The sequence below is a fragment of the Anolis sagrei genome, chromosome 1 (genome assembly GCF_037176765.1).
Source record: "Anolis sagrei isolate rAnoSag1 chromosome 1, rAnoSag1.mat, whole genome shotgun sequence".
Classification (NCBI taxonomy): domain Eukaryota; kingdom Metazoa; phylum Chordata; class Lepidosauria; order Squamata; family Dactyloidae; genus Anolis; species Anolis sagrei.
This window is the reverse complement of record NC_090021.1, coordinates 110,121,651-110,145,429: the sequence shown is the minus strand read 5'-3', so window position 1 is coordinate 110,145,429 and position 23,779 is coordinate 110,121,651. Positions and strand designations below refer to the sequence as shown.

Here is a 23,779-nt window from a genome sequence, read left to right as displayed (position 1 = left end):
GAAATAAAGAAGCTCCAGCCTGCCCACACTGTCTCTTATAGCACAATAATTCAAGGTATCTAACATAACTAATTAGCTGCATATTCAGGTCAGGCACATAATTATAGCACGTTATTGAATTCTCCATTACACGATGTAGTGCTGAACACTGTCTTAGAAGACTTTAAATGCAAAATTGGTGAATTCACGTGTTATGTCTGACAATGGCTTATTATCACTTTGTCTCCAGGTTTAGAGGCAATGTGTTTTCCAGTGAATAACGGTTTCTAGCAAATAATATTAGCGGCGGGATGCTGTCTTCATGTCTTGCTTGCTGGGACTCTTGTGCTTATCCTGAAATCCTCTGAGGACTGGCCTATCTCCAGGGGGTTTCACTGAACCCTTGATTTAATTCTTAAAGGAAGGAATGACATTCTTTCTCTGCATGCTATCCCAAATCCAATTCCTGTGGGAGCAAGGAGGGAGTTGGAAAGATTCACCTTGAAAAACAAAGACAGGCCAACATGCAAAGGAAGGCTCTAGAGACAAAAGGAAAGTCCCACTACACCTTATGTTTATTAATTAAAGCCTTGCATAATTTCAATCAAACTTAATTCAGATTCAGTATTATCTAAAGTTTCAGTATTATACAGTCTTTATTACACATCATTTTATTTTATTCTTTCAATAAGAAGAAAGTACAAACTCAAGGCAATTAACTCTTAGGCTGGGATGCTGTTTAGGAAGCTGCTATGAAACAAGGAGGCTTTTAATAGTAGCCGAAAGTAAAGGGGGTTTGAGTTAAGAAGACATCATATCCATATTTTTTGCTGTAGTCCATTCAACAGAGCCCACCTTCCTGCAATTTCCACTTAGTTTATGAATCACAAAGTGGAGAGATTCACATAGAATGTGATGCCTGGCAAGGCAGAGACAGGTTCCTGTTTGCGGGCACCACAGAGGCAGTTCATAATTTCATGGCCAGATATGTTTTTCATTCCCACCTCAAATTGGCATGGCGATAGGTGAGAAAGTTGAGGGCAGCCAATGTGTTCACAGTTGGGCACTGAATAGCTGGTGTGCAGCTCATTCACCCAGCTGAAAAGGCCCAGATGCAGCTTCTGTTCAGGCTAAGCTTCATGTGATTTACCCTCCCTATAATATGAAGGGCAATTTTGCTTATACAGTAGAGTCTTGCTTATCCAACATAAACGGGCTGGCAGAACGTTGGATAAGCGAAAATGTCTCTTGTGATGGGGGTGGGACTGAGGAGGGCCTCCTCTGTAGATTACAGTGCACATGATGGTCTATACAAAGAGATACTGTTAGCTAAATAGCCTGGACCTGAACCATTTAGGGCTTTATAGGTAATGACCAGCAGTTTGTATTTAGCCCAGAAGTGGACTGGCAATCTTTCCATTACTGTACAAGGATAGCTCTTTGCCTCATAACATGCATCTTTAAGATAATTGGGGATAACACTTTCTTCCACGTACAAAATCTGCCCATTAAGAGATTAAACAGTACATTTCTGGATGTCTCTGTCCTCTTGGGGTCCTTCCACACAGATATATAACCCAGAATATCAAGGCAGAAAATCCCACAATATGTGCTTTGAACTGGGTTATTTGAGTCCACAATGCCATATATTCCAGTTCAAAGCAGGTATTGTGGGATTTTCAGTCTTGATATTCTGGGTTATATGACTGTGTGGAAAGGCCCTTGGAGCTGAATGCTGAAATCCGGAAGGATTTAAATTATTTCATCACCTTGAGTAGATTACACTCCATGTAATTCTTCATACATTAATTTCAGTGCAAGATGGGCAGGGAAAGTTCACTTTTCTCCCAATAAAATTTATTTAGGAGAACACTCCATCCTCAAGTCTTCTCACAACGTCTCCTCAGTTCTTGGAGACATATTAAAGAAAGTTTTTTGAAATGTGAAATGGAAAAACATTCTCTTTATGTTCATATCATGTTCTCAACTTTCTCCCACTGAAAATCTAATATACAAATGTTCTTGTTCAGTGACAGTAATGTGGCAATTGTAACAGTTCCTAAGTGCCAGGTTTGTGGGAAGAAATGGTGAAGATTTGGATTTTTGTGGAAGAAATACAACTTTAATGATGCTATTGTTGTAAATGTCATGCAGCAAATGAACAAAGAAAAAAAGATCAGTCTTCAGTGAAGTGTAATCTATAGCGTCTTAAAGTCACTCACTAAAATAATGACTTGCAATTCTTCATCATAGGTGTTCCTTTAAAAAGAAATAAAAATAAAAATATATAGTATATTTTACAAATGTATTGTCAAAGGCTTTTTTTTACAAATGATTTATAGGCCACTGTTTTATGGAGCGGCATGGGAAAGATTTTCCTAGGTGTGGTGATCTTTACATTCTGAACTTAAACATTTTACAGCTTTTCTATTTTTTCCCATAATTTTCCTTCCTTAAACAATTGTTATGCAATAGTTTAGAAAGTAAGGTATTTTGTGTTTTTTGCTGGAAATGGCAAAAGAAGACAAAAGTATACTAAATTCATATATTTGTATGAAAGGACCAAGGCAGTGATATATCCGGCCCATCCCCTGTTAGGATATCAGCCAGGACGCCAAAATCAAGAAATACTTTTCTAAGATCTACAGAGATACTCACAGGAACACCTCAGCAAGCGAGAGTCCAACATTAGAAGGTTAAAACCCAAAACCTCAATCACTGGCTGATACCAAATGAGAGGCTCCCCGCTAGGTACACAGAAGACTGGGTGACTTGGAAGGTGCTGAACAGACTGCGCTCTGGCACCATGAGATGCAGAGCTAACCTTAAGAAATTAGCTCTGCATCCGGTCCCAATTCAAGGTGCAGGTGCTTATCTACAAAGCCCTAAATGGTTTGGGACCCGCCTACCTGCGTGACCGCATCTCTGTGTATGAACCCACATGATCTCTTCGTTCATCTGAAGAGGCCCTGCTTACGATCCCACCGGCATCACAAGCGCGATTGGTGGGGACGAGGGATAGGGTTTTCTTGGTGGTGGCCCCTCGACTCTGGAACTCTCTCCCTAAGGACATCAGGCAGACTCCGTCGCTAGCAATCTTTAGGAGGAGCCTGAAAATGTGGTTGTTCCAGTGTGCCTTTCCAGAATAAGGAAACTCCTAGCATTATTTCCAACACACTTTATCAGAGATCCAGGATATCTGCATGCCCATCCCCCTCCAAACACCCCACCTTGTCATGCCCAGCACTTTTAATTTTAATTATTACATTTGGCCCGGCCATTGTTTTTAATTGTGTCATTGGGTGTTGTTAATGTTATTGCTTTGTTTTTTGAGTTATTGTGTTGTTATTGTTGCTGCTGTTTTTATTATTGTATTTGGGTTTGGCCTCTTGTAAGCCGCACCGAGTCCTTCAGGAGATGGTGGCGGGGTACAAATAAAGGATTATTATTATTATTATTATTATTATTATTATTATTAAATGGGGTTACAAGTGGAGCCCATGACATGCAAGTGTGGAGAAGAGCAAACCGTAGACCACCTATTACAATGCAGTCTGAGCCCTACAACATGCATAATGGAAGACCTTCTTATAGCAACATCAGAGGGACTCCAAGTGGCCAGTTACTGGTCAAAGGATATTTACAACTGTATCCTCAGTTCACTTCTGATACAATATATGTGTGTGTGTGTGTGTGTGTGTGTGTGTAAGCATGATTCTTTTACAATCTAACTATGGACTCCAGCTTGCATACACCCAGGGATCCACAAGGATGAACAATGGGTGAACAACAATGGGCCACACATCGGAATTATTTTCCAGGGCTTTCTGAACAAAATTTTTGAGCAGAAACAGAGGGCTCCACAACCCCACAAAGCCCAATAAAAGTAAACCGAATGTTGAAAGGAAGCCTCTTGTCTTTCTCCTTGTTCTCTTCATTCCTCTTAAGCAAAAGAAGGCCCTGGTGTTTGAAAACTATCAGTGACAAAGATTCACTTCCAACCAAGTTCCATATTGGGTTGCGTAAGACAGAAGGTAGACCAGGACGTACTGGTGCCATTTGGGTATAGAGCTGAATATCTGATAAGGAGATTAATTAAGAAAAGAAGTAAGGACACAGAAATTGGAGAAATTATTAGATGTGTATGAAACACCATAATTTAAAATTACCTTCATAACAAAACATGTTATCAATATTCAATGCCAATGTGAACTTGGCAACCTGAGAAATTTGGGTTTTTTCTCATGGGAATCACTTACAAAACATAACTTTGATTAATTGATGTGTAAAAACTCCTTATTAAACTTCCCATTATTCACAGCCATCCATATTAATGGATATATGTTTCATTTCATTCAGTAGATTAAGTTGTGTTCATGATTACCAATAGCAAATTGAGAGAAAGTATGCTTTTGTGGACTCTGAATGTGCAGTAGAAATTGGACAAGAACTAAAATGAATAGTATTTTCTAGTTTACAGGCAGAATCTGGTTTGGTAAAATTGTTTGCCGAGTCTCCAGGACTATATTTCATTCCCATGAGAACTTCTTAAATTGATTTTTCTCATTTGTCTTCAGTTGTTTTCCAACCAATGATAGCATCACAAGGAGGCAGTACTAACATAATGTATACGTTAATCACAACCGTTTGGTCAATTCACTCAGTAACTCATTTCATAGGCTCAATATGGAAGCCTTGACTGGCGATAAAGGATGTCTTGATATCCAGATTCCAGATGACCTGAAAAAAATGTAACAGATAAGAAATACATGTCAGTTTTCATATTCCCATATTTACTTGAATACAAAGCACTGTTTAATGTAATGTTTACCTCAGTTCAGAAGGTGCACATTGTAAAAAAAGGGATTTGCTGTTGAATGTACCCAGTTTATTAGATTTATATGTGATCAGGAAGCCATACACCTTTTCCAGCCTCAGGTGGTTTCCAAGTGGCCTCATTCATGAGGTCTTCCAAACTAAGGGGGAGGTTGTGAAGGCTTCATGAATGAAGTCAGTTAGAAGGTACCTGCTCCTTGTTCTTTTGCTCACTCTTCACTGCCTGTCTCCCAGATGACAGACCCAAGAGTGTAAGCAAGGTCATTTCAGGAAGAAGTAAGCAGAATGATTGACAGGCAAGGGAAAACAGTGCCCCTCCATCAGACCAAGCTCTCAGGCTGCCAGGTCGATGTGAGGAGGTGGAGCTGGGTGAAGTGGGACATCTGCTGAATCAATGATCAACCCAACAGGAGAGGAGGGGGAGGAGAAGGAGGAGTTGTTGGCAGTGGCAACAAGGCATCTGCATCAGGCCAAGCTCTCAGACTGCCAGGTTGAGATGAGGATGCTGAACCAGATGAGGTGTGGCAGCTACTGAGTGTGTAACTGAACCAACAGGAGAGAGAGGAAGAGGAGGTGATGACAGCAGATTCAAAGGTGCCCATGTCTCTTAGGACAGCATCAACAAAGAATGAATGGGAGAGGGCAGAATTACATGTGTGATTCTAACAGGTCATTGAATCTAATGTGCATCTAATTTTGGTGATGTAATTCATCCAGAAGATGAGCATTAGACTCAAGTAAATATGGTATTTATTTGTATGAGTGGGTGTCTAATCAACAGGAATTATTTAGAATATCTTTAGATGTACTGTCAATAACCTGCCAAATTAAGCTCTTAGGCAAATGCATTTGTTCCACCTGAGCAATATTCCAAAATCCCTCTACCAACAGGCTCTTCACCTAGGTTCAACTAGCCAGTTCCCAATTTACTCAACAATTGTTGAGTGTGTAGTGAACAGCAAGCAGCTACAAGCTTGTTTTAATTAACGTGAACTCAAGACATTCTTTTTTATTATTATTATTATTATTATTATTATTATTATTATTATTATTATATTTCTTACCCACCTCTCTTTGTGACTCAAGGGGGATTCCAACATACTTAAAAACACATAATTGTTATATAAAATGCACATACTAAAAAGTATATTTTTAAAGCCTCAAAAGAGAACACTTAACAATCTCAATTATTCTAGGAAGTTGGACTAAAGCAGACTAAAGCAGACCGTATTCCACTGCAAAGAACACATGAGCTTCTTCCATTAAATTATAAATGTTTTAACTGAATACCTAGACTCCCCTTCAAAGAGCAATACTGATATCCCACCCATACTCTAGCCATTGCATCTGTAGGCTTATAAAATGATCATACCTTGTGTTGCCTTTTCAAAGCAATTGTGCTCATGATTGTCAATGGCAGGCTATGAAGCCATTACCATAAAACTGTTTCTATGTGATTCTTCTCCTGTCCTTGACATGTTATTTCAGGAACCAGTTGCCTGATGGTTCTTCAGCTTTTGAGCAATCCCCAAGGTCAAAAGAACTGAGCTAGAGCTAGAACTGAAGGGTGGATACATATCATAATGGAATTAAACTCCACTTCGCTATTACATGACAAGTTCTATTCAGAGCACATACATTTTTGTAATAAGAAGTGGGGCATTAGTATCTCATGAAAAGGAGACATTGCAACTGCCATGTATATAATCAATGACTTTAACAAATATAGAATGACATTTAAAGTGCAATCACACACTCCTACACCTGGGAGTAAACACTATAGAAATCACTTATTTAAGAACACATGAGTCAATAATTGTGATGTTTGATGACTTCCAATTAAATATATGGACCATGTCTTGGATTTTGGGATTCCAGCAAGGGATGCTCAACTTGTATCTGTGCATGTTGATTTTTGTTCAATGAGAGATTAGCATTCCCTTCATTTTTCCCTCCATCAAAACACCTCCCAGAGCTGCTGCAGAGTTAGTGAAGCACACACTGCCCATATACATTCATTTTCTGGGGAGGGTAAAAAAAGTATCTAGCTGTCTCTTTGCAGCCAGATGCAAAATGATCACATCTATTATGACCCCTAGAGGATGCCTGTAGATCTTAGCATATGATGTAACCATTTTGCATCTGCTTCTGGAAATATAGACAGATACTTTTCTGACCTCTCCTCCAACTCTGAAAAACTTTGTGTGTGTGTGTTCAGAAACACTACAGTTGGTAAAGGAACAGTGAATAGCCCAGATGTAGCATGGTTCTGCATGTGGAACTAATGCACTATGCTGGACCATACAGGATTGGAGCAGTGGTGAAAGATGACAAATAGTAGGGTCTCAAAAGGCAACCTATTTCCGCTCCTTGTCTCAAAGCACAGGTTGTATGATGAAAACAGTTGTGCACCATCAAGTGTCAAAGCTATGATTATACTAACTGAGCAATGAAGTCAAAAAGCAAAAAAAAAAAAAAAAAGGCAGCTCAGGGGTAATGCCTTTGCTCTCAGCTACATGCTCTGAGAATGACCACTTATGATGCTGAATCCATCTCATGTGATCAGAGCTAGAGAAGATGCAGTCATCTTGCTTAGGCTAGTTAGATCTAGGCGAACATTGGAAAAGATACATTGGACTACAGATCCCAGAATCCCTGTTTCTGCTTGGTAAGTCTGTGGAGAATATGATTTCATTGATCTCAATGTTGGATGAACAACTAGAGTTCTAGGGGTGTATCTGCACTGTAGAATTAATGCAACTGGACACAACTCTTTAATTGAATGGATCAATGCTATATAATCTTGGGAGTTATAATTTGATGAGGCACCAGCACTACTTCACGTAGAAGGCTAAAGATCTGTAGAACTACAATACATATGATTTTATAGTATTGTGCCATGGCAATTAAAGTGGAACCAAACTGTATTAATTCTGCAGTGCAGATGCATCCTGAGAGAGAAAGGTAAACTAGGCGATCAGCTATACATAGTGTTCCTGAAAACCTTGGAGATTACAGGCTTTTTCTGGAGAAAAGAAATGATGGGGGAAGAAAACATCTTTGTTATGTTTGAATGGCCTGAAACTTTTCATTTTCCTTCCTTGAAGCAGAATTCTCTGTGTTAGGACAATCCCTTTTATTGAATCAATCCTGCATAACAGAGACCACACAGAGAACACAAACATTTCTGCTCATAATAATATGATTGCCTTGAGCTCAACTGCCATATTAGAAGAACCACTCATAGTTTTCATTTTATATTTGTCACAAAGTTGTCAGTAGAGTGGTGACAGTTTTTTATATACCATCATAACAAATTGTTTTTCCCCTCAATAAAACAAAAGAACTGTCAACTTTGATTTGGACCTTTCTTTTCAGCACTCTCCTGAATTCCTTTTGGTACCTACAAGCAGAAATCCCAAACTACCTTCATTATTACATAGGAAAACAATGGGGATAGAGCAGGAGCTGGGAGAGTAGGCCTGTATGTTCCAAGGCACGTTGTTAAGTTGTAATGTAGCAATCTAAGGATGACTGGCGGTATGAGGGGTGCATCCACACAAGATACTTATAGCACTTTGATACTGCCTAAGAAATCCCAGGGTTTACAACAAATGCATCTGACATCTTCTCTAGAGAACCGATGGCCTGCACAAAGGTTTCTCACAGCCTATTTGTTGTTTTAAAGGTTTATTTACTTATTTCAAAACACTTCACATAATACAGCTGTCTTGTTACACCGTCAATTCCCAAATCTATACTCCCTCCACCCTACCACTACCCCTTCATTCGCATACTATTACATTCAATATAGTTTTGTCAGTTCTATTCTACTACTTATTCTAGTTTCATCCATTACATCTGTCCCACTTCGCCTGGCATCTGGAAGAAAAAAGAGGGGCTGTGGGAAAATCTGTTGCCCCACACGCAGCTCCCTCTCGGTGACGCTTTCCCTATCACATGGGGAAAGTGTCGCCCTCGTGGCAAGGCCACATTGGAGCCAGCTCAACACAGGAAGCCTCCCATGTTGTGGGGAAAGCATCCAGTGATGCTTTCACCCCAGCTGGGGGCAGGGCCTCTATCAGAACCCACACAACTTCGTGTGATGTCCAGTGTGGGTCTTCATCCATCAGATGGGGTAAAAGGCTCCAATGATGCTAAATACAAGCCATCTGATGAGGTTGTTGGAATTAAAGGCTGAACTTCCAGATTTGTTTAGCATAGCATATGCAGAGAGAGCTCACAATCTTTCCTCACAGCAAACCATGATGAGTCACAAAAATGTTCTGTATTCCAATAAAATGAATTATCCCAAGTGTCATTTTGTTGCTACTATTGTTTAGCTATCAGAGTAAGGAATCCATTCCAATTAACTGTAGATCATCCAGATATCCAGTGGAGGGTCTCAATCCACTGTCCACCACTCCTTCTTTAGGGTATAGAAGAAGTGGTGATCTCCTTCTATACCCCTCTGGTAATCTTTTGTCCTTCTGGTAATCTTTTTTCCTTTGATTTCTAAACCATTAAAAAAACAAGTAATAATGGAAATGAAGTTTTAACTTTGGCTACAGCACTGGAATTGACAAAAGCTTCAGGAAAATTGCAATTTTTCTTGCTATGTTTATTTTGAATGATATGCCACTGGAAGCTGCTTTGGGAACCCAACCAAATCCTTTTAATGATGAAAATTAGTGATTTCAATCTGCCTAAATGAAGTTTATTTTATTTGTAAAATAAGTCAAGTGTACAAAGAAAAGATGAAAAAAATATAAACACAGCTGAGTACACAGACACAGTGGTGGAGCTGTACTAAATTGCAATATGATTCAATTACACTTGGTTATTCTAGTAAGCCAGCCAGTTTTGTGTCAACAGTATTCAAGGGAAACCCGCAGGATGTTCCATTATTTATGAGCCTCTTTCAGACGTTATTGATTAATAGAGATCAAAGCAATTTTTCTGACCATGGCATCATCATGTAACTGTCTCAATCCTTTCCTGAGATATCCCCAATAAAGCTGAAAGAGTAGGCAAAAAGTATGCATCCCATCTGATATCCTGTGGATGTTCCCTGCAGAATTCTGGGACTTGCCATTCATTGAAGCTCAGGACATCTCTGGCTGAGCAGTTTAAAGGTCCCTCCCCTAAACTATGCACCCCAGGGATAATGGGATAATGGACCATCATGAGATGCTTGCAATGCAGGGATGTATTATTCTAAATTGGAGGTAATAATAATAATAATAATAATAATAATAATAATAATAATAACGCAAGGAGTCTGGCACAAGCCAGTAAAGGTGGTCCCAGTGGTGATCGGCACACTAGGTGCAGTACCTAAAGACCTTAGTCCTGGATTTAAACACAATCGGTGCTGACAAAATTACTATCTGCCAGCTGCAAAAGGCCACCTTACTGGGATCTGCACGCATTATTCGCCTATACATCACACAGTCCTAGACACTTGGGAAGTGTCTGACGTGTGATCCAATACAACAGCCCGCAGATTGATCTTGTTTGCTGTGGACTCATCTTGTTGTGTTTCAAATAACAGCAGCAGCAACGACAAACTTTATGTATAGACCACCCTATCTTCCCAAAGCAACTCAGGGTGGTTTCCAACAAATATGGCAAACATTCAATGTCCAAAGAACAACCATACAAACAGTTTACTTCAGGACAAAACACACTGGAAAATAAAAAAACAACATAACTATAACTTAATAATTAAAATAGCAAAAAGCAAAAATAAGAAATAAAATAAAAATAAAGATATCTTAAAAAAAACCTGATAAAACACCAAAAATAAAATGTAAAACTGAACACATCAGAGCTCCATCAGGCAAGGTTCAACTGTAGCAATGGAAATCAGAGGCTGAAGCAATCTTCTCGATTTTAGTGGCTTCTGATTCCAGTCATTGGGTACTTTCTCCTTTCACATCTGTTCTGACACAATTGAGTGGAATTGTAAAGACCATTTGTTGACTGTTCTTTCTTATTTATTTATTGTTTTATTTACAGTATTTCTATACCGCTTTTCTCACCCCTAGGGGTACGCAAAGTGGTTTACACATAACTGAATGTTTTCATTTTTTTCAAAAATAAGCACAGTGGTGATACAGGCTAGAATAACAGCACATGTAGAGAGAAATATTAAGTTACCTTTGTGTGTTCATATGCATCTTCAAGACACTTGTAGACTTTACCCCATGATTATTAGAGGGTTTTCTTAGGCAAGTAATACCCAGAGCATCATTTTATCTACATCATAAAATTGAAAAGTGAAAATATGTTTGTTTGTATGTATGTTTCTATCTATGAATCTATGTTTACATGCATTTTCCAAGATGACTTCCACACCAAGAGAGCCCTATGACACCCACCAGCAATGGATCTGGACTGACCCCCATGATCAAAAGAAAATACTTCCGATGTTTGGAGGAATTGACCGTGGATTATGGGAGATACATTCCATACATATCCAGAGAGCTCTGTGAATGCCACTGGCGATGGATCTGGACCAAACTTGGCACACATACCCATTGGGACAAACTTTGAATACTGGAAGGGCTTGGGGAGCAATGCCAAGAGATTATGGGACTTGCAGTCCACCCAAATTCAGAGAGCCCTGTGACTCCCACCAATGATGGATTTGGGCCAAACTTGGTCTACTTTAATAATAATTATGCAATACTGATGGAGGGGGCATTGAGAGAGGGTGATGGGAGTTGTAGTTTACCCACATCCTTATGCCTTTTCTAATGGGACCATTCAGAAAATATAAAACAATGACTTTTTCTAATATTTATCCTTACCAAATACCTAACCCAGACATTATCAGGTACACAGCTAGTATATAATCAAAGTGAAAATATGTTTGTGTGTTTGTGCATGCGTATGTTTGTGGGCAATTTCCAAGTTGGCTTCCACTTCCAGAGAGCACTGTGACTCCCAACACCGATGGATCTTGACCAAACCTAACCCACAGACTCCCCTGCCCCATGACCAACAGAAAATAATGGAGGAGTTGGGGGCCCCTGGATATTGGAGCTATAGTTCACCCCCCACTCAGAGTCGTCAATGATGGATCTCAACCAAACTTGGCACACATATCCAACATGACCAACTTTAAATACTGGTGGGTTTTTGGAGATAATTAACCCATGATGTTGGCAGTTGTCGTTCACCCACATCTTTACGCTCTAATGGGATCATTCATAAAATCCAAAAACAAACAATGACTACTTCTAATATTTATCATTACAAAATACCTTACCCGGGCATTGAAGGGATACCAAAGATGGTACACAATATTTGTAACAATTTTGTGCATGGAACTAAGTTTGTTTACATTGTACCATTAGAAAACAAAGGTGCTGCTATCTCATCCACACATGTAGACAATTTTTGATTTCAGAATTCTGGATGAGAGATATTCAAATATATCTAAATAAGACTTGAATGAGACATATTCAAGTCTTTGGACATTATCAGTTGGCCCTTTTTAAAGCAGGGGATATTGAGGGAAATCATGGGGCAATGGAGGGAACCATCACACTGTGTTCCCTATCATCAGCATCTGTAGTATCCCTTCCCACAATGTTTCCTGTCTGTTCCTACTTCCTCTTTGTGTCCTCTGACTTTGTTCTATGAAGAGTTGGGTGTACACCCGACTCCTCTCGGTTCTGCTGCTGTAATGCTGCCAGCATGGAGCCCCATGGATTCCTGCCAGACGTAGCTCTGCATCACATGATGGGCTCTGGAGGACTCTGTGGTAACAGCAGAGAAGACACCTCTCCCCCTGCATATGATGAGGTCCTTACTGACATGACCCAAATTCTGATAATAGCTCCCTATCACATTACTAGTGCCAATTGCCTTGGCAATGCTAAAATAATTGTTAGAGCATTGGCAAATATAATAGTGAAAAGTACATTGTGATTATAATTAAATAATAGCATAACTGTCTCAGACCTTTTCTCATTTCAATTCCATCTGACTTCACTACTAAGGTTTCCTCTAAATCAGTGGTTCTCAACCTGTGGGTTCCCAGATGTTTCAGCCTTCCACTTCTTCTTGCTTGCATGCTGGTCGCTTCTGTGGTGAGAGAATCAGGGACGCCCGGATGTCTTGCAATCCTGCGAGGAGGCTTCTCTCATGGGAAGTAGCAGCCAATAGTGAAAGGACCAAGGAAGTGACATCTCCAGCTCATCCCTTGTTTGGGTATCAGCCAGCACGTCAATGACTTAAATCTAGAAATAGTTTTCTAAGATCTACAGAGACACTCGCTGGAACACCTCAGCAAGTGAGAGTCCAAAAGTGGCAGGCTCAAACCCAGAACCTCAACCAATGGCTGATACCAAATGAGAGACTCCCCCCTGGGCACACAGAAGACTGGGTGACTTGGAAGGCACTGAACAGACTGCGCTCTGGCACCACAAGATGCAGAGCCAACCTTGAGAAATGGGGCTACAAAGTGGAATCCTCGACATGCGAGTGTGGAGAAGAGCAAACCACTGACCACCTGCTGCAATGCAACCTGAGCCCTGCCACATGCACAATGGAGGACCTTCTTGCAGCAACACCGGAAGCACTCCAAGTGGCCAGTAACTGGTCAAAGGACATTTAACCAACTACCAAACTCACAAGTTTTGTATTTGTCTGTTTGTTTGCTTTGCTGTTAGAAATGTAATATAATGGACTGGTTGCTCTGACACGACAAAAAAAAAGCCTTCCACTTACAGAAATCCTATCATCTGGGAAACTGGCTGGGATTTCTGGGAGTTGTAGGCCAAAACACCTGGGGACCCACAGGTTGAGAACCACTGCTATAAATCCAGATCTCTAGTCTATGTAAAGATGGCAGATCTGATAAAAAGTATGTGCCATAATAATGCCACATGACTCTCACAACCTCTTCTTGTGTCTAATTCAATTAATCATGAAAGATTATTATAGTTCCTGTTACAAAATAATTATAGAATATTTAGTTATTTATTTGGTGAGGGCAAAATAGTGATTTAAGCATTGGGTTGGGATTCTGGAGAACAGTGTTGAAATCCCAGCTCAGCCAGGGAAACCCCATGGGTGACTTTGGGCAAGTTACTCTCACTCAGTCTCAAAGGAAAGCAAAGGCAAACCCCTTGGAACAATCTTGCCAAGAAAAGTGCTTTATGGGCATTATAAGTCAAAGATGACTTGAAGACTTAGAACAGCAACAGAGCATTTCTTCCAGAAATATACTGCTAGACAACTTCTACTGCATACCTTTTCTTTTCCACTTCCAGGAACAAAACTCTATTTCTTTTATGTTATGACAAATGATAGACTAAGTGATGCCACAATAATTCAACAAAATTCTGCCATTATTCTGTCAGTTGTTTAAAGCTGATTTCAGTCTCATAAAATAATAAAACCAGAAAAACAAAATAATGCTTTTGAACTTGGGGGGGGGGGGGGACCCTGACTAGGAAAGAGACCTTGGAATTCTCAGCGAAAATGTTGGATTTCAGACAAAGATGTCAAGATGGCTATGTCCTTACCAAGGGGAATGGTGGGAGACAAAGAAAGAGAAAAAAGAATTATATCTAGACTAAAGGAAGTGCAAAATTCACTTCTTCAGGCTGTAAGAATGGGTGATAACTCAGGTGGTTTAACAAGGGGATTAGACAAATTCAAGAAGAATTAACTTACTTCATTTTTATGTTTTTTTTCCACTCGCATGGAACCCAAAATGGTTTACAAAAGTTAAAAACAAGATTAATAATGGATTGGATGATAAAATATTACAGTCCAATTAAATAACAATTATATTAAAATGCCATATTTTTTAAAAAAATCTACATCATTTTTAAAGATAGTAACATAGTTAAAATATAGCACATACACTGCCCATAAAAAGTTTCCTGTCGCCAATTAATCATGAAAGGCCTACTTGAATAAAATGATCTTTGCCTTCAAATGAAAGGAGAGCAGAGAGGCAGTCAGCCCTGCCTCTAGTATAAAGTAGTTCCACAGTCTGGATAATTCTCTTTCCCAGGTCCTCCCCAGTTGGGCCTGTGATGATGACATGAGTGGAAAACAGTCTTCCTCAAAGATATTGAGACTGGTAGGTTTGTATAAGGAAGCTTCTACCTTTCAGATAATCTAAGATATACAGGAATTTTCAGGTCATATCCAGCACTTTGAATTGTGCCCAGAAATGAACCAGTAACCAATGAATCCTTTTCAACAAGCAAGTTGTATGCTTTCTGAAACTGGCCACAACATTTTGAGCTGCTGAAGTTTCTAGTTTCCTTGGGCAGCCCCACGTAGTGTGTATTACAGTAGACCAAATATCACCACAACCAGATCTGACTTCTCAAAGAATGTGTGCAGCTGGCTCACCAGTTTTAATAGGAGCCCCCAGTGGCGCAATGGGTTAAACTCTTGTGCCAGCAGGACTGAAGACTGACAGGTCAGAGTTTCGAATCCAGGGAGCTCTCCATGTGGGGACATGAGAGAAGCCTCCCACAAGGATGGTAAAACATCAAAATGTCTGGGTGTCCCCTGAGCAACGTCCTTGCAGATGGCCAATTCTCTTACACCAGAAGCAACTTGCAGTTTCTCAAGTCACTCCTGGCACACACACACACACACACACACACAAAGAAAAACCAGTCTTAATTGTTCAAATACACTCTTTATCATTGCTGAAATCTGGTATCCAGGCTCAAGGTGGAGTCCATAAATATTCCAAAGCTACAGATATAGGATTTCAGGGGAGGCCTAACAATATCTAACACAGGCGGAATCCTTTTGTTCCCTGATTGAGACCAGAAACTCTGTCTTCTCTGGGTTCAGGATAAGACTATGAACAATTATTGGTGATGATGGCAACAGGGTCAAAGGTAATATGTTTCTGAATATTAGTTGCTAGATTTAAAAATAATGATAAGGCTATTGTTCTTATGTTCTGTCTGCAGTGGGATAGACCACTGTGGCATGCAGGATTCCAAACTCGATAGATCTTTGTTCTGATCCAGCTGGGTTCTTACATTATTAGATTAATGAATAACTAAATTTACAAAGAAATAAAATATTGAAGAGTTGTGACATTCTGGCAGAAAGACTTCATCCCAACAGCATTTTCTAAAGTATTAAGTGAAACTATTGAATCCACATATTGCAATGGATTGCTTTGAGGTTTTATTTTTTTTCCTCCCAAGTCACCTAGTTGTTCTTTTGTACAGTTTTTAACAACTTCAAAAGTGTGTGCAATTTTGCTCAAAAAGGTTTAAGAGTATATATTTCAGATAGCAAAAGCAGATAAATTATACCGAATATACAATTGGGATGATATTTTTGAATATGTGAGAATTGCAGTGTTACATAATCCCCTGAGAAAATATAAATCACAAGATTATAGTTAAAAAATGATGATGATGTAACAATCTATTGGGCATGCTGCACTTTGCTTCTACATTTACCATGCTGCTTTATTCATCTCAGTGGCTTTTCTTCTATATCCCTCATTACTGATTAAAATATTTCATTTTATTCATTTCTACTTATTTCTTTAATATAAAACTGGTTATGCATTTGACGATTTGCTTTTAGACTAAGGTTGGGAAAGTCCTTAATTCAAACAGAGGAAAACAGAAAAGGAGAAGGAAGAAGGGGGAATTTTAAAAGTACACAAGGCTTCTCTATGTTCCATTGAACTATCTGAGGGCATCATCTGAAAGGCCAGACAAAGCATCCCACTTGGCCTGGCCTCTGCAACAAAAGAGAGGGGCAGCAGAGCGAATCCATCACCCTGCACACAGCTCCCTCTCGGCAATGATTTCTCCATCACATGGGGGAAGCCTCGCCCTCCTGGAAGCTTCCCGTTTATTGAGGGAAGCATCCAATTATGCTTCTACCACAGGTGGGGATGGAGTCTCCACTGGAAGTCACATGTGATGGCCAACATGGGGCTCCATTCTGAAGATGGCGTGGAAGTGTCCTAGGATGCTGATTTCAGTAAGTATGGTGAGGTCCTATGTATGGACCATGTAGGTTTGCATTATTGCCCAGCCTTCACACAAACTTTTGGCCCTGTTGCAAATCAGCTGTAGCTTACAATGTCCTGCTCAATCTGGAGGATTCTTAGTGATTAAACCAAGAAAGTAAACTATGAGATGTGTAGGAAATCAGCAGGGAGGAGCACAATCTAGTATTGCTGAGGAGGGAGTTCCATAGCCGAGGGGCCACCGAGGGGAGTTCCATAGCTGAAGGCCCTATCTCTCATCCCCACCAGTCACACCTGCAAAAGAAGTAGGACCGAGAGCAGGGCCTCCCTGACTGATCTTAATGCTCAAGCTAGTTCATAGAGGGAGATATATTCCTGTAGCTAAGTTGGGTCAGAACCATTTATGGCTTTATAGGCTAAAGCCAGCCATTTGAACTGTGCTCAATAGCAAATTGGCTCATACAGTGGATTTAAAACAAAACTATAATGATGATAGGTCTGATAAAGACAATTTTAAATAATGTATTATATAATATTTTGTTGTTCATTCGTTCAGTCATTTCCAACTCTTCATGACCTCATGGACCAGCCCACACCAGAGCTCCCTGTCGGCTGTCACCACCCCCAGCTCCTTCAGAGTCAAGCCAATCACTTCAAGGATGCCATCCATTCACCTTACCCTTGGTCAGCCCCTCTTCCTTTTTCCTTCCATTTTCCCCAGCATCATTGTCTTTTCTAAGCTTTCCTATCTCCTCATGATGTGGCCAAAGTACTTCAACTTTGCCTCCAGCACCACAGTTCAAAAGCATCTTATCTTCCTTCGCTCAGCCTTCCTTATGGTCCAGCTCTCACATCCGTAGGTGACTACAGGGAATATCATTGCTTTAACTTTAACTATAATATTATTACCATGCATATCTGTAGAGCACTATCTTTATTGATTTAGATTTTTACCTTTTTTCAGACTGGGTTCATAAATTCAAGAGTATCTCTGCTTCAGATACTGGTAGAAATTTTGTGCATTCTTCCTAATAAATAACTGCTATCCTCTTATTGATTGGTCATGTCCTTTTGACCACACTCCCACGTTGTCACAAGGTTGTTCAATTCCTGTTCCAATTTTCAATCTACTCTGGTTCTTAAGTATCCTTCACTTACACATGTATCCATTGGAAGTGCCTCCCGATGCTTAAAGTTTATATGTCTCTTGGTGGGAAGTGTCTTTAAAAAGTTCTGAACTATCAGCCCTACTGTATCCTCCCAGGTGAGACACAAAGGATGAGCCCAGAAATTGAGCGGAAACGCAAACAACAAGCAATAACTTTGCCCAAAGGATCTATCAAGCCACAGCAGTGATTTCATTCCAATCTACTCACAGTTTATTCCAAGCATTAGTATTTTATAGAACTTCAGAGTTAAGCAGAGGAAAACAAGGTGAACATGAACACTATGCAATGCATACATTATCATCCTTATTTAAGGTCAATGTGACCAGTACATAATATTTTTAAGACTTCTTGCTGATGAGGATTATCTCAGGATCTGGCATATTAGTAGAGATGAAGAAGAAGAAACAGGATTTCCTTCTAAAACTTTTTTTCCCATTCAGTCACTGGCTCATTGGACGTTAATCTAATAATTTATTTAGTTTTGTCCTTCATATATTTTCAGACATGGCTGAGCAGAATATGTGGAATATATTAGCACAATGGTCAAATTTAGCAGTTTAATTTCCACAGCTGGGATTTAACATACTTTATCACCAAATTTTATCTTGTGGAAAAGTTATAATGACAGGAATGTAGCTTTCTTCTACAGCATCAAATCTGCACTGTCAAAGCATATAATGAAAATTAGTACTAATCAAGTTTGCCTCTCAGTCTCCCTCTTTCTCATGAAATGGGTTTTAGTAATTCAGAATAAGATGATTAGACAATGTGTGTTCATAATAACCCTTTTAGCACTAGGATTTCTAACTAGGCAATTCTTGGACTTTAGTGGAAATCCTTTGGAATTATGCCAAAAAAACATGGGAGTCATATTATTGCTCCACTGTATTGGTAAAACAGTTACAATCTGTTCATGTGGCAAAGAAGAATGAGTAAATGTTTAAATAAGGCCAAGAGAGACATTTCTGTCATATTCATATTTGTTGTTCATTTGTTCAGTTGTCTCCGACTCTTCGTGACCTCATGGACCAGCCCACGCCAGAGCTCCCTGTCTGCCGTCACCACCCCCAGCTCCTTCAAGGTCAGTCTAGTCACTTCAAGGATGCCATCCATCCATCTTGCCCTTGGTCGGCCCCTCTTCCCTTTACCTTCCACTTTCCCCAGCATAATTGTCTTCTCTAGGCTTTGCTGTCTCCTCATGATGTGGCCAAAGTACTTCAACTTTGTCTCTAGTATCCTTCCCTCCAATGAGCAGTCGGGCTTTATTTCCTGGAGGATGGACTGGTTGGATCTTCTCGCAGTCCAAGGCACTCTCAGAACTTTCCTCCAACACCACAGTTCAAAAGCATCGATCTTCCTTCGCTCGGCCTTCCCTAAGGTCCAGCTCTCACATCCGTAGGTTACTACAGGGAATAGCATGGCTTTGACTAGGCGGATCTTTGTTGCCAGTGTGATGTCTCTACTCTTTACTATTTTATCGAGACTGCACATTGCTCTCCTCCCAAGAAGTAAGCGTCTTCTGATTTCCTGGCCACAGTCTGCATCTGCCGTAATCTTTGCACCTAGAAATACAAAATCTGTCACGGCCTCCACATTTTCTCCCTCTATTTTCCAGTTGTCAATCATTCTTGTTGCCATAATCTTGATTTTTTTGACGTTTAGCTGCAACCCAGCTTTTGCGCTTTCTTCTTTCACCTTGATTAGAAGGCTCCTCAGCTCCTCCTTGCTTTCGGCCATCAGAGTGGCGTCATCTGCATATCTGAGGTTGTTAATGTTTCTTCCAGCAATTTTCACCCCAGCTTTGCATTCATCATATTCATATAGGGGTGCAGAAAAACTCTGTTCAGGTGTTCTATCAATTTATAATTGTATAATTTATATTGTGTTTGTTGTTGCTGGGTGCCTTCGAGTCATTTCTGACTTATAACAACCTTAAAGCAAATATATTACAGAGTTTTCATAGAAAGATTTGTTCTGAGGGGTTGCCTTTGTTTTCACCTGTGACTTCAAGTGTAACTTGCCTAATGACTTTTAAAAGTTAGCTTTCCAAAATTTTATTTTAAGAAGCACATTGAGAGAAATTATGCCATGTCCTTATCAAATCTAACCCTTGCTTGGTTGCATAAAGAAATATAATAAACAGTTCATTTATCACTAGAAAAAGCAACTTCACAAGCTTTGGCAAATGCACCCTCTGTCCTCATGCAATTTCAATTTCACATGGACTAGAATGCCCTAATAGGGAACATTTGAAACTTTGTCTCAGAACGCACTTCATAAATGGCAGAGGAAAAGTTAGAAGAATAACAAAATCCCTATTAGAGTGAAAAGAATGAGAATTCTGCTGCCCTATAAATCTGCATCAGTTTTATGCCACTTTATCTGTTAAGATTTCCCCAAAAGAATCCCTCAATAGTAGTTTGAAGAGAGCACTGAAAATTCTATGTTAGAAATCATAGATTTGGAAGAAATGACAGATTAGAAAGGCAATCCAGACTCTCTCTAAAAATTTCCAGAGAAGGAGACTCCACAACACTCTCAGGCAGAATACTTCATGCTTGGACAGCTCTTAGAATCAGAAAGTTCTTCCTAATATTCAGGTGGAATCTCTTTTCCTGTAGTTTGTATCTGTTGCTACATGCTTTACTATATCATCAGATGGACTACTTTTCGCATCATACACTGCTTGCTCTCCCCTTTCAGGACAGAGCTTATGACATGATGCATGTGTACTTCGGGATGGGCTCCGCCGGGAAAGGGGAGAACAAGCAGTATCTGTTGCTGTGGCATACATGGGAAGCTTCACATGTTGCCTTCAGGACATTGAGGGGAAGCCAGGCGGCAATACTTCCTCCTGTGGGATGGGGGTCGGGGTAAGTCTTGCAATGGAGGGCATGAAGCAACCATGCCCCCCACCAGGACCAGGACCAACAATGGATTCAACATTATGTGTGGCAAGTCCATGGGCCTTTGTCATGAGGTCCATAGTCTCTGGAGCAGCACAAAACAAGTTTACTCCTTCCTCAATATGACATCCTATCATGTTATCTCTCAACCTTTTCTTCCTCGGGATACACATACCCAGCTCCCTATACAGCTCTTCACAGACTTGGATTTCAGATCTTTTACCATTCAGTTGTAAATTTCCCATAATTATCTGAAGAGGGATAGAGATGCAATCCAGTTTATGTCTTTGATGCTCTTGCAGACTGCACTGACAAGATAAATTATCAGAAGACTGTCCTTAAGACAAGAAATTATGTTTCATATTTTTAAATAATTTTGCCATGGCATGTTTTCGGTTTGGGTTTGTTTTGTGTTTTTTGCTGATTTTTTAGTCTCCCCAGAAATCTCTTTAGAATAGCACAATTTGTAAAATGGCTATTTAAATGCTCCCATCACTGTGAAAATATACTGGATGAGTCAGTTTAAAACATTCATTAGAGCCACTTCCAAAATTCATTTGTATGAAAAATGGCTTTGCTCCATTCAGAGAGTGATTGGAATGTCAAGAATTTCATTTCAGGCAACTCCTTCCCTGCACCTCCTCTCCCCCCCCCCACCCCACCCCCTGTTCATTTTTTGATATTAGTGCAGGCTCATGTTGTCTACACATTGGTTTTGTTCAAAAGATATAAGTCAAGATAGTGGAAAGGAGAGGGGAGAAAAGCCCTTCAAGTTCCCTTATTGGCTTCTCACTACTTCTATTGTAACTATGATAATAACAATTTCTAATATGTTTTTCATTTCCTTGAGTGATTCTTACATTTTACAATGCCCTTCAAGATTTTGCTTCCCTGGAGAATTGGAAAAGCAATCAAATGGGACTATTGTTTGGTTAACAGTGCTCCCTTGCATTAAAACCTTAGATCCCCATGCCTTAAATGTGACCCATTAAAATTATGTTTCTTTTGTTGATAAATCAGGACTGCCCAGTCCATGTTTCTTCAACACCCCCCCCCCCTTTCTATTACTCTGTTTCAAAACTTTCAGACTCCCCTCCCTCCCTCTTCTTTCTTTGGTCTGTCTGATGTTTCTGTAGTGTCTGAATGTCTCCTGGGCTTCAAGATGTTTATCCTCACCACAACTTTATGAGTAAGAAGAGTATTATTATCTCCATTTTACAGATGGTGAACTAAGGAACAATAACTAATTGGATTTGTCCATGGCCATTCAAGAGCCTCTGGTAAAAGGAAATTAATCTTTGTCTCCTGAGATCCACAACAGTATTTTAACCATTAAAACTCAAGCAAGCAAGGCCAACAGCTCAATTTACTGTCTCACTTGAGGCCTGCCCTTCAAAATCCTTTGCTCAGCAAAGCCCACAGATGCTCTTTGATCTCCATTTTATTGGAAAAAAGAAGAAAATGTTTTTGTAAAGTTCTGCACCTACTACAGCTGATTTGTGTGCAAAGTGACCCTGAGCACCTTCAAAAGGTAGTCTTTTAAGAAAAGGAAATAACACTTCATCTTTGCATCTGTTCAAACCAATGAACAAATGCTACTTTTATGATATTTTGTGATGTTGTATTTCCCACTCTTTCTAGCTATGAGTAAGTGTTCATCCTCATATAAACAGAGAGAATTGCACTTAAGATCTAATGTCTCCAAGAGTTACCATCAGCCTATCTTAGGTGACTGGAAATGTTTGTAGAGTTGAGACTATACCTGAATACTTGAGGCCATCAATTAACATCTAATAACTTTTCAGGGAAACTGAATATCAACTTGGTAACTTTGAGCTCCTTGGATTTGACCCACAGTAGCTTACATCCTATCCTAACACTTGACCATAATCATGGCTACCAACTCAAATCAATACATACTTGGAGTGTTGTTTCTTTCTCATATAATGAAGTAGACAACATTGGAGTGCTGACAATGTTCACAATCTTCCCAGGAAATTTTGGAATTTCTTTCCTGTACATTCACTGAATAATTCATGAAATCTTTTCTTCCTGCTTTGTGCACCTGTAATAAAGATTCAAAGATAAGCATGTATATTGGGATATATTACTATTATTAGAATTGATGTAGCCAGTTTTATCTTAATCAGAGTTAATTAGACTGCATAAGATTTTTCCACAGTAAATTCATTTTATGCCATTATACTCTGAAACAGGAATGGATAATTTGTTACTTTCCAGATGCTATTGAACCGCAGCTTCTCTGTCTGAGCCAGCATAGCCAACAGTAAGGGGTTGTGTGAATTAGTAATAGTCCAATAGTATCTAGCATCTACTTCAGATTGGTAGCCACATATTCATTCCAGTTTTGGATATAACCTACTTTCCTGGTATGAATTGCACAGCAACTGTTGAATCAGGTTTAATTGGGAAGTGGCCTGAAGTCCGAATGAGCCAGATAAAGTTACAAGAGACTACAAGAACTTCCAGACAGGACTTAAACCTACTTCAGAGCAGGTTAAAGAAACCCACGTTGAAGCACGGTTAAGTCTCCACGCCTGCGCAAAAACAACAGACTTTACCTGTCCGTGACCTCATGCCACCCCGGTAACTTCTGAAAGGGCAGGGGGCCACCAACCCCCCCCCTCCTCAAAAAGCTCTTAAAAGAAGAGAAAACTTACCAGGCAGCCATGAGGTCCCTTCATTAGGCCTCCTGGCATATAGAAATGATGCACTAGGACGCGGGGGGGGGGGGCTGGCGTGTCATTTCTAGGTGCCAGGAGGTTTGCCAGAAAGGCCTCATGGGTATTTGCAAAGTTTTCTATTCTTTTAAGGGTGCTGGGGGGAGGGGGGTGCAGTCCTTGTTTCTCGGGGCTTTTGGTAGTCTGAAGAAGCAA

At 39.9% G+C, this 23,779-nt stretch overlaps 1 long non-coding RNA gene across 1 annotated transcript; it reads right to left on the bottom strand.

Moving 5' to 3' along the window:
* Positions 1-582: 582 nt before the first annotated feature.
* Positions 583-22,941, bottom strand: LOC137096958 (uncharacterized). Its single transcript, XR_010909843.1, has 3 exons — positions 22,803-22,941; positions 6,188-6,375; positions 583-4,719 (listed from the first exon to the last, which is right to left on the bottom strand). It is a non-coding gene; the product is annotated as an uncharacterized lncRNA (long non-coding RNA).
* Positions 22,942-23,779: the final 838 nt, after the last annotated feature.